Raw genomic sequence first — 12818 nt, 5'->3', positions numbered from 1 at the left:
CTACTCTTCCAAATCCATTCATGAAATACCTTTTGTGAACTGGTGATGGTAGGTAGGAGGGAAAGAAAATGTTCTGCCTGCTGTTGTCCCTTTGGGCAGCAGCATCTCTGTGCTCTTGGGTGGCCTCATTCACAAAACCCCTCAGGGCAGTGTCCCAGAAACAAGTCTTCCAATGGAGTTCTGCCCTACTTTTGAGAATAGCTACTACACTGCCTGGGGATGAAGCACTTTTATTCCTTTGAAGCAAGAGAAAAGGGGGAGATTGAAATGGCCTTCTTCACTGCCCTGTGACTTTGGCAAGCATTCATGTAAAAAAATAAAAATTGTCGGTCATGGGTCTTGAATTCTGAGCCTGGGAACTGTCCCTGAGCTCTTTATCTTAAGGCTAGCACTGTACCATTTGAGCCACAATGCCATTTCCGGTTTTCTGGTGGTTAATTGGAGATGAGTCTCATGGACATTCCTGCCCAGGGTGGCTTTGAACCATGATCCTCAGATCAGCCTCCTGAGTAGCTAGGATTACAGCGTGAGCCACCGACACCTGACTCATGTAAAATTAATTAAGGACACTCTCTTTAGATAGCAGAGCAGTTTGTAGTAGCATCCTGATTTGAGAGGTGGCAGAGGATGTATTCAAGCTCCAACCCTGACAACAGGAATTAAGCTTAAGTTTAGGATTTATAAACCACCATCAAAAGAAGGGTCTTGGTCTGGGAAGGTGGCTCAGTGGTAGAGTGCTTGCCTTGAATGCATAAGGCCCTGGGTTCAATTCCTCAGCACCACACAAGCAGAAACAGCCAGAAGTGTGCTGTGGCTCAAGTGATAGAGTGCTAGCCTTGGGCCGAAGAGCTGAGGGACAGCTCCCAGGCCCAGAGTTCAACCCCCACGACCGACCAAAAAAAAAAAAAAAAAGGTGGGTGCTGATGGCTCATGCCAGTAATCCTAGCTACTCAGAAGGTTGAGATCTGAGAAGCACAGTTTAAAGCCAGTCCAGACAGAAAAGTCCATAAGTCTCTATCTCCAATTAATCATCAAAAAGTTGGACTGGAGGTCTAGCTCAAGTGGTAGAGTGTCAGCTGAACAAGCAAGACAAGTGAGTATAAGGCCCTGAGTTTAATCCCCAATATGAAGAAGAAAAAGAAGGAGGAGGAGGAGGAGGAGGAAGAGGAAGAAGAAGAGGAAGAAGGTGACAACAATGACGAATCTCAAGATTCATCATACACAGCCCAGAGCACCACATGAGCAGGGTGTAGGCAGAAAGGTAGCCACTGGGAAAGGAAGCATCTTATATGTCCTTATTAAAATAAATGGAATTAACCAGGTAACTTGAGGGGATATGTGGGGTTGAGAGGCATTGAGAAGAACAATAAAAGGCATGACTTTGATCAAGATGCATTGTGCTTATAAACTGATATGTTGAATCAAAACCCCTTTATAGAAGAAGTTAATGATAATTTAAAACATAAAAATGAAAATAAAGTGAATGAAATTAGGATTTGACTCCTTCACATATTATTATTATTATTAATTACTATTTTGCTGGTACTGAGGCTTGAACTCATGACCTTGGTGATGTCCCTTAGCTTTTCCACTTAAGGTTGGTACTCTGTAATTTGAACCAGACCTCTACTTTTGGCTTTTTGCTGTTTAATTGGACATAAGAGTCTGATAGACTTCCCTGTTTGGGCTACCTTTGAACTGAGATCCTCAGATCTCAGCATCCTAAAGTAGCTAGGATTACAGGCGAGAGCCACTGGCACTGGGATCCTTTCTATTATTTTTGGTTTAAAAACTCATTTCAACAAAAGAAATAGTGAGTACCTTTATTTCTGATTGGGTCTGAATATTGAAACACAATATCATTCCAGTTTTCGTCTGTTGCTTTTTACAAAGACAGATAAATATTTTGAAAATCCAGCTTTGAGCTTTGAGGGGAGTGATATTAAAGTATTTCTTTATTTGCAGTAACAAATGTTGACTTTCCCAGCTGGCTTTGCAAATGGATTTTCATTCTGAGCACACTGAGGTCAAACAATGATACCTTCTACATATCTGGAACTTTTTACTACATTTGTACACGGTATTCAAATTAAGGCACTGTCTAGCCAGACTCTAGTGACTCATGCCTATAATCCTTGCTACTCAGGAGGCTGAGATCTAAGGATCATAGTTCAAAGCTATCCTGAGCAGACAAATCTAAACTAATGCATTTCTGTCATTACAAGGTATGGAGAATTTCTGAATGGTAAAAAGACTGAATTATTGTCAAACTATTGATCAGTATACATGTCATTTTATCTTATTAAGTTTTTGTCAAGTAGCTAACACACTCAGTATCTGTGTTATCTTTTCACTAACCTAAGGAATTAGCCCTCCAGAATATCCCTCAAGGGAGTTTGCAGTTAAAGAGCAGGCTGAAGTATATCAGCTTGCCTGAGTCAAGCCACCTGGTCTATGAGTTTTAGTCTTTTTTTCTCTAGTATACTCTTAACCTTGCTGGCCGGAAGCCTGTAGGTGTGCAGCCTGGAGCTCCTCTCTGGCTCTTCATTTCAGAATATGTCAGAGTATTGAACCCCTGACTGAGTAATCTCAAACCCAGCTGGAAGTAGAAGATGAAGGCATTTGGTCTCCTGGACCAGTTAGTCTGGTCTTTCCTCAGACCTTGTCTTTCCTCTCTTGGTCTCCAGGAGAGGTAACACCCTCTTGGGCTTCTCTTATGATCTCCTCCTACTTGGTGGAAACCAAGTAAAACTACTTGTGGTTAAGATGTGAATACACACACACACACACACACACACACACACACACACACACCCTCATATATACTCACTACACAGACCACAAGCACACATACCACCACACATGTCTGCATACACAGCATACTCATTACACAAACTATATACCTACGTTACACACACTACAAATGTGCATATCACACACGAGACCACATATGCATGCCCCCCACCTCACACCACACTTAGAAAATGTCATAGACACACACTGCAAACATACATGTAACAGCACACATCACTCAATCTATACACACCATACACTCATCACACACAATGTATGGACACCACACACACTGCACTGTTTCCTTGGCTAAAACCCTTACCTCTCCATCAGAAGGATCCTGCTAGGAAGCCTCACAGCTTCTCCCCAGGAAGGGCACAGTTCCTGAAGGAGAAGGAAGAGGAATTCCAGGGTCTTTTCCAGTGCCGCACACAGGCTGTTTTTTTTTTTCCAGTCAACGTTCCCTGAGCATTCCTGATGTGCAAACACTCTTCCAAGCTTACTATGATGATGTGTAGGGGAGGGGGCTGGGAAGACCATAGGAAATACCCCTGCCTTCCTGGAGCTTGGGCATCTGGGTGGGAGGCAGAAACAATGGGGATGTTGGCAAACACTGTGACAGAATGACATGCAGAAGAAGGCACTCATGATCCCTGGAGAAGCAGCAAATGAGCTGGGAGCTGATGGTCAAAGACTTTCCCAAGGGGAGAGGCGGAAAGGGGTCTCACTAGGGTCCCACTCAGGAGTAGGCTTGAATATCCTATGTGGAGCCTGGTGGAGGGAAAGTGCAGGGTGGAAGACCTTGAAAGTCATGTCTATGATATGTTTCTCCCCTCAGTGTGGAAATGACCATGAAAGGGTGTGGGGAAGGGACCCAGAAGCTCTGTATCCACAGAAACATAAACAGTTACAGTGCTCACAAGAGGTGAGGAGCCCCATGGGTAGGTGTTGGTTGAGGAGGAAGAGAGCTGGAAGTCAGTAATCTTTTTGTGTGTATCTGCCAGTACCAGGGCTTGAACTCAGGACCTAGGCACTATCCCTTAGCTTTTCCACTCCAAGCTGGTGCTCTACCACTTGAACCACAGCTCTACTTGTAGCTCTTTTATGGCTAGTTGAAGATAAGACTCTCACAGACTTTTTTTTTTTTGCCTGGACTGGCTTCAAACTGACCCTCAGATCTCAGCCTACTAAGTAGCCAGGATTACAGGTATGAGCCACGGGTACTCGGCTTTTTGTTATTGTTAACAAAGCTGAATATTTCATAGTTAGTAAAATACCATTATCTAAATGTGAGGCTTCGTTCGAGCTTCCCCATTTTTCTATCAACTTCCTCATTTTCCTCTCAGGATCCCATACTGCATTAAGTCATCATGACTTCTGGATCTCTCAATCCCTCCTTGTCTTTGACAACCATGACACTTTGAGAGAGTTCTGGCCAGTTATTTTGCTGAGATTCTTCTCCAGGCAATGGTGCTTTTTGTTTTCTCAGATGCAGTATGAGTTTTGGGAAGAATAGAACCAATGTGGAACCCCCTTTCCTCATGACATCCCCATTACTCAGATGCTGACCTCTGTCTTTTCATCCAATAGGGCTTGCCAGGTTTCTCCATTGGTAAGCCACTATTTCCACATTTCCATGGATTGGTCAGAAGTAACACTAATTCCTGCCCATACTCAAAGGGAGAGGTAAGAAACGCCATCTCCTGGGTGGTGCTGAGATTTTAGGTATGTGTTAAAACTGTCTCATCCATTAAGAAACGCTGTTCACATCAGGCTTTTGATGAATGAAAATGTACTTTCTTTCTGTAGGGAGGTGGTGTTTTGATTCCTAACCCTTTTGACAGTCTCAGGGAGCATGTCTACGGATGTGGTGTTTAGTGAGAGGAAGTTACATCATTGGGGGTAGGCCTGGGAAGGTGATAGTGGGTATCTGGCTCCTTCCCCTCTCCATACCTTTGCTTCTCATCTTCTATGAGGTGAAGAGGCCTCATCTACCAACTGTGATGTGCTGGGTTGCATGGAATGAAGCATCCAAAATTGTGAGCTAGAATAAACCTTTCCTCTTTGTAAGTTGCTTATTCCAGGTATGTTGTTACAGCTCTGGGATGCTGACTCATACAACACCACTGAAATGACAAGAAAGGAACAAACACTCCATTAACTCACATAAAGAAAATAGGCATACACCAGGAGAAAGTATCTTAATACACTTTGTAAGTGATGCAGCTGAGCATACTGAAAAGCTGTGTCTGCTCTCCTCTCTTCATAGAAGGCAAGGAACAATGTCTTAAGGTGAGTGCCCAACCCTAGGCTCATAGCAGATGTGCACGAAAGGCTGGCCTTACAGTTTCCTCTCCTGCTCTGAGCAAGCTGTGGCTATCTGGCCACTATCACTAATAGGAGGTAAACATTAGTTTACTATGCATTAAGTATCACACTAGGTAGTTTAAACCACAGGAATTCAGTATTTCCTTGTCTAGAGGTTGGAAGTCCAAGACCAAGGTAGGAGCCAGTCCATGCTCCCTCTGAAGTCCCAAGGAAGCATCTACCCTGCTTCTGGAAGATAATTGGCTCCTGATAGTGTAACTTCAATATTCACACAGCATTGCTCTGTCATATGCATGTCTATGTTCAAATCCACCTCCCCCCAACCTGCCCTTTTTTAGTGCTAGCCACTGGGCTTGAATTCAGGGCCTGGGCACTGTCCCTTAACTTTTTGCCCAAGGCTAGAACTCTACCACTTGACACAAAGCTGTATTTCTGGTTCTTTGGTGTTTGATTGGAGATAAGAGTTTCATGAACTTTTCTGCTTGAGCAGGCTTTGAACTGTGAACTTCAAATCTCAGCCTCCTGAGTAACTCTGATTAGAAGTGTGAACCACTGGCACCCTGATAACTTCTCTCTCTGCTTGCTTGCTTGCTTGCTTCCTTCCTTTGGTTGGTTGTGGGGTTTGAACTTAGGGCCTGGGTTGCTGTCTTGGAGCTTTTTTGCTCAAGGCTAATGTACTACTACTTTGAGCCACAGCTCCACTTGTGGTTTTTAGGTGGTTAACTGGTAATAAGAGTCTCATGGACTTTCCTGCTTTGGCTGGATCAAAGTATGATCCCCTGATCTCAGCTTCCTAGGATTACAGATGCAAGTCACAAGTATCCAGCGACTTCTCCCTTTTCTAAGGATAGTAGTCACATTAGGTTAGGGCCCAGCCTAAGATCTAGTAGTTAACTAATTACATTTGAAACAAATCCACCTTCTGATATCACCAGGGGGTTAAGACTTAAAGGAGCAAAAGCTGAATGTTGGTAGGGACATAATTGCACCTATAACTAAAGTAGGTGAAACATTTGCTTTTGGTGAAACAGAGAATTCCTACTAGTTAGGGTGGTAGATCTAGCAGGGTGGATAAAAGTCAGTGAAAGCCAGGTTATAAGCGCTATAATCTTTGGCCCCTTTTCTTCCCTGCTTTTGGAGACAGCACCCAGGCTACCTGCCCTCCCCCCCCCCCCGCCCCGAGAAGAAGTAGAAAAAGTTACGGGTCCTTGAGACAGTATTTCAGGCACTGACTGGCCCTTGCTATCTCCTTACCTGAGTCTGGAGCTCCAAGCACCAGCCTGGGATTTCTCCTCATTTCCACCTACTCAAGTTCCAGGTAGGACTAGTGTGCTTCACTGTCAAATGTGAACGAGCAGCAGAGGACTGCTAGACATTGGAGATAAAAATCTCTTCATGAAAGACAGAACAAAACCAGAAAGCAGATATGTAGAGAAATAAAAATAGACAAAATGACCCAAAAAACCCAGTCATTCATATTCTCAGGGATCAAAGATTGCAAATGTGAATTCAGAAAATTTAAAATATGCTAGTAAAAAGAAAATGGCCAAGTTTTGCTCAAGAAGGAAAGAATATATTTTCAAGTATGGAAGCAAGCTCTATCTGTCTGTCTATCTATCTATCTATTGATCGATCGATCAATCTCTATGTATCATCTGTGTATATTTCCTCTGAACTCTTTCTTTGAAACCTACTAGACAAAGCACTTCAATGAAATAAAGAAGAAAACTACATAAAATAGAATCCTGTATGTGAAGTAAAGAAGGTTTGAATGTTTCAATGATAAGAACATTTAAATAGTTGGGAAAAGTTTGAGTAATTTAACATCTATATTAAAAGTTTTAAGAGGTGCATGGGAAACTGGACAGTTGAAAATATAAGGTGATATTTAACTCTTGGAAAAACAAATGTGCACATGTAAGCAAAGCTGGGGAGCTGGGAGCTGGTCACTGGGCTCAGTGGAGTGTAATATAAACCTCATATTACTATTTGCAAGCTCTGAGGGTGTGGAGGGAAGGGTGAGGTCTGGGAGGAATGTGATGTCAGAAGACCCACTTTTCTTCTCTGTGGCACAAAGTATTCTAAAATTTCCAGTAATCAAGAAGTATCAGAATAGTGTGTTACATAGATGTACAAAAATAAATACTAGCAGATAATTTTAAAAGGAGAAAATGACTTTCTCTGTGATGCAGGGAAGGCTTGGATACCAGGCCTGTACTTGCTAAAAATAGAAGCATAAGTCTACAGCAGAAAGTTGAGCAGCAGAAGGTGTGCACACAACTTCTGGAGATGTGTGGAGCACAGACTTTCTGGCAGGGTTGAGTATTATTGACTTCTGACTGGTGAGCTGGCCCGATCAGCACCAGGAGGAGCCCTCTGGCTCCCCAGAGCCCTGTCTCTCCATCCATGTCTTGCCATTTGAAATGGCCTCTGTGACAGAATGCTTACCACATTAACACCTTGCCTTCCTCATTCCTGAAGGGGGTGACAGCTGCTTCTTTCCGGGGGTGGCAGCCTGAGAGCAACTGGACATATATGTCCCTAGGCAAGAGGAACTTGCATTTCTCTGTTGGTATTATAAAGTTGCTGCTCTGACAGCAGCTATTAGGAACCAGGCTCTTGGGCTAATTGATAGCTGGGCCATATCCTTCCAGCACTCCTAATAACCTCTTGGTTCTCCAAGTTCTCTTCATGGCTTTCTCCACTGTCAAATCTCTGACTGCCCTTCCCCCCCACCCAGGACAGAGGGGCTGGAGTCAATGCTAGGGAATCCTTTCTGGGAGCATGGATCTCCACTCAATGACCCTCCCACAGTCCCTCCAAGTTGCCCTAGGAAGTAGACAGCTCAGGGACAGCTCAGACCAGGGACAGAGAGTATGTCCACTTGAGAGGAAGAGTGAGAGAGACATGAATGTCACTGCTGGTTGATTGGAATGACCCCACTGGAAACTCAAATCCACAATGGGGGACTTAGGGGCCCAGCAGCTTTCATGAACAACACTGCTCTATGGAGGCCACCATTCCCCCATACTCCTCAGAGCTCTCTCTGGAGGTTTGAGACAAAAGTGGTAGGTGTTCTCTCCTCCTGTGTCTCCATCACCAGAGAACATCTGTGTGTGCTTCTGGGGGGAGTCAATGTAGAAGAGAACCACCACACCAGAGTTACCAGAAAACTCCATAGATCTGAAAAATGGGTCCTCCAGATGCAAACAAAGCCAAGCAAAGAAAGAAACTGCACAGCATTGTGGCTTGTTGGGATAGAGCATTTCCCATTCACTTACTCAAGGCAGACGGTCTGGCTGTGGGCATGTCTATGTGCAGGGCTGTGTGAGAGCTATGGTCTTGCTGTTGGCTAAAACTTCTTGAGACAGTGAGAACAAGGGTTTTCTGTCATCTCTGACTTTCAGATCTTAGGGAGAATTTGCTATGCTGGTGAGGAGTGGATTCTCTTTTATTTTTTGATTGGTTGTAGGTCTTGAACTCAGAGCCTGAGTGCTATCCTTGAACTCTTTTGCTTAAGGCTAGCACTCTACCACTTTGAGCCACATCTCTACTTCTGGTTTTCTGGTGGTTAGCTGGAGATAAGAGTCTCACCCACTTTCTTGCCCTGAGCGGCTTTGAACCATGATCCTCAGATCTCATCCTTCTGAGTAGCTAAGATGACAAGTGAGAGCCACTAGTGCCCAGTTCTTACCTTCTTTATCACAAGCATAGGTTCTGGATTTTACCAACAAAAGCAAATGACTTATGGCATCTGGGTCGCACATGCCAATCAAGATACACTGTGTGCAGGTAGGGTAGGGGAAGGGCCATTTCCTCCTCTGCTCAGCTTCCCTCTGCTTTCCAGGCCTGCTCGAGACTTCCACAACAGCCAGCTCTGAGGTCCCAGCTCTCAGAATTCAGTCCTGTGTTTGTAACATTTGTAACATTTGCATAAGAGGTAAATCCACTGGCTGAAATAGTAACATTTTAAAAAATGTTTTTCTTGGGAAGAAAAGGCTAAGGAGGAGTGTCCCCCCAGGTGGTTTCCTCTAGTCACGGCTCTGGCTTCCTGGGATGAGAAGGTGGAGGCTGCAGGGAAGGGAGAGAGAGGTATGTTTCCTGGGTCACAACCACATGACAGCCTTCATCTGTCTGCAATTGTTCCTCCCCCTGAGGCTTCTGAGGCAGCTCCCCTCCCTCATGAGACAGTGGCAGCTGTGTTCCCCAGAAGCTGTTGCTACTCTCTGCCTGTCTGGAAATCATCTTTGCTACTGTCTTTTTTGCTGTGCTGAACCATAAACACAGGAAGCAGCATGTGGGGGAGAGTCTTCATAGATCTCCCTGCAACCATCTTTGCCCCCAGATTGCTTCCTCCTCCTAGGGCCAACTTCCTTTTGCTATGGTATTGATAAAACCTCTGAGTTTATTCTAACAGTGTGTGTGTGTGTGTGTGTGTGTGTGTGTGTGTGTGCGCGCGCGCATGTATGTGCGCTACTACTGGGACTTGAACTCAAGGTCTGGGCTCTATCAACTAGATTTTTCTTTTCTTTTCTTTTTATTGTGAAAATACTGTACAGAGGGGTTACAATTACATGGGCAAGATAATGAGTACATTTCTTATCAAGCATTGTAGCCTCCTCCTTTGTTTCCCCTTCCCTTCCCATCCTGCCCCCCATCCAATCCTCCCCGCCCCCCCCCACCAAAGTTGTAAAGTTCGTTTTCGACATAACAACTTGTACATCTCATTGTTGCAATTGGTCCACCTGCATACCTATTTAAACGATTTGTTTTTTTCCCTTCCCGTCCACAAATTAAGACTAGCACTCTACCATTTGACCCATACCTGTACATCCAGCTTTTTTGGTGGTTAATTGGCAAAAAGACTCTCACAGACTTACTTTCCTGTCTGGGCTAGCTTTGAACAATCCTCAGATCTCAACCTCCTGAGTAGCCAGGATTATAGGTGTGAGCCACTAGCACCGGGTTACTCTGATAGCATTAGGCAGAGCTAAGAAATCAGACATATCATCCCTTAGGTAGACAGCTCCTGGGGAAGTCCTGAGAGAGCAGCCTGTGGAGAACTGGGTGTAGATTTGCACTAACCTACTTTGATGGGTTATTAGCAGTTTGTTCATTCAGTCATTTGTTTATTTAGTTATCCTTTCTTGTAGGTGTGATGCATGTCAGGAATTTGCTGGAAGAGTAAAGCAAGCAGCCATAAAACCTGCGTCCTGGCCCTCAATGGAGAAAGTGTAGCAGTCTATAGGGTGGAGAGTCTGTGGGACAAGCAGTTCTGATGCTATATCACAGTGTAGGTTACTAGGCCTCATGGAACAAAAAGTGTACCAAGGACGCTTCTTATTGCTCAAGGGCTCATGGGAGCCAAGGGAGGAGAGACTGTGCTGGGCAGCACAGGCCAAAGTGGAGGTGGAAAGGAGGGGAGGAAAACCCCAGCATGTAATGAGGAGGAAGCTGTAACCAGGGACCAAGGGTCTATTAGCAGATGTTTTATAATCTGGAAACATGATAATGCCCTGAGTTAGGAAACTCCCTCTGTGGAGAATGGCCAGAAAGGGGCAGTCTGGAGAGAGGAGATCCATGATTGGGCTGTTGCAGGAGTCTCTTGTGTTACCAGGTATCAGTTATGCCAGGAGGAAATTGCCAGGGAAGAGGAGGTATGGCAGCCAAAAGATATCTAGGGGATAAAGGGGACATGGACAGTGGACAGTGTGGATTCTGGGAGAAGCACTGGGATGAAGGAGAAGGAAAGGAAGAGGAAAGCCCATGTAAAACTTAGGAGAGCCTCTTTTAGGATACCTTGGCGTCCAGGATGCTACCAGATGGGACAGGTTCCATACATTTTCTTTTTTAAAAAATTTTTTATTGTAAAAAGACTGTACAGAGGGGTTACAGTTACATGAACAAGGTAATGAGTATATTTCCTATCAAGCATTGTTGCCTTCTCCTTTGTTTTTCCCCTAGATCCCTTCCCTCCCACCTCTTTAAATACACTACCCCCCCCCACCTAAATTGTAAAGTTAGTTTTCAACATAGTGTCTTGTGCATCTCATTGTTACACTGGGTCAATGTATATCCCTATTTAAGCATTTTGTTTTTTCCCTTCCCCTCCCCAAATTAGAGAAGTGTATATACAAGACTCAGGGCATTAACATCCATTCATTTTCCTCTCTCTCTCTCTCTCTCTCCTCTCTCTCTCCTCTCCTCTCTCTCTCTCTCTCTCTCTCTCTCTCTCTCTCTCTCTCTCTCTCTCTCTCTCTCTCTCTCTCTCTCTCTCTCTCTCTCTCTCTCTCTCTCTCTCTCTCTCGACATTCTGGCCCAGGGATATTCCTAGGACTTGGGGCCTGGAACATAGAGAAACCACACCAGTCTGAGTCTGCTCAGAGGAGTCTGTTTTATGAATGAGAGCAACATCCCTGCAGGACCTTCCAGGAAGGCGTGGCCTGGTTTGAATGTGGATTGTGCTGATAAAGAGCTTAGCACTGGAGCCAGTGTCCTCTGGATAACTTTCAATATGACCTTCTAGAATTAAGATTTGGATTGCTTTAAGTAGGAATTGCTTGGGAGCTGGGAAGGCAGCTCAGTGGTAGAGTGCTTGCCTTGCATGTATTAGGCCTTGGGTTCGATTCCTCAGCACCACATAAGCAGAAAAAGCCGTAGTGCTATGGCTCAAGCGGTAGAGTGCTAGCCAAGAGCTGAAGAGCTGAGGGACAGCGCCCAGGCCCAGAGTTCAGGCCCCATGACTGTAAAAAAACAAAAAAGAAAAGAAAAGGAATTGCCTGGACTGGAATTTATTTATTTATTTGATTTTTTGAAAAATATATTTTTATTGTAAAGATACTGTATAGAAGGGTTATAGTTACATGAGTAAGGTAATGAGTACATTTCCTAAGAAGTATTGTTACCCTCCTCCTTTATTTTTCCCTTACCATCCCTTCCCTCCATTCCTCCCCAATTCTTCCCCCCCCCCATTGTAAAGTTCTCGTTTTCAACATAGTGTCTTGTACATCTCATTGTTACAATGGGTCAACCTGTGTCCTTGTTTCAGAATTTTGTTATTTCCCTTCCCCTTCCTAAATTAGAAAAATGTATATACAAGATGCAGGGCACCGAAATAAAATACAGTGACAACAGGGGTTGACCATGGAGGAAGAACATACAAAAGAAACAACAAAAAAAATTACACTGGACTAGAATTTTTGAAAGGCAGTTGGGAAACAGCATCCTTTATGTGTTTGTATTTGCTGAGGACAAAACAGGCAGAGCTTATCCAGCCGTGGAAAGCCAGGATAGCAACACCCTTAGGTGAAATGATTGAAGGGTCACCAGAGGATTGCTGCTGCGAGTGATTGTCTTGCTCCTTTCATAGCTTTGGTTCTACATGTATGTTCCTTTTGTAGAAAACAAATCATTCTTTCCACCTGTGTATACAGGAGTCTGGTTGCCCAGGATACTCCCCCCACCTCTGGGGATCCAGGGAGCCAAAATCCAAAGATGCTCATGAACCTTCTGTAAGATGACCTGTGGCTAGGCACTGATGGCTCGCACCTATAATCTTAGTTACGCAGAAGGCTGAGATCTGAGGAACACATTTCAAACCAGCCTGGACAGGAAAAGATATGGCACTCATCACCAATTAACCACCACAAAGTTGTAAGTAGAGGTGTGGTTCAAGTAGTAGAGTGCTTGTTTTGAGC

Source organism: Dipodomys merriami, unplaced genomic scaffold (genome assembly GCF_024711535.1).
Source record: "Dipodomys merriami isolate MVZ:Mamm:240054 unplaced genomic scaffold, mDipMer1.0.p SCAF_22, whole genome shotgun sequence".
Classification (NCBI taxonomy): domain Eukaryota; kingdom Metazoa; phylum Chordata; class Mammalia; order Rodentia; family Heteromyidae; genus Dipodomys; species Dipodomys merriami.
Note: the sequence above shows the minus strand (reverse complement) of the source record.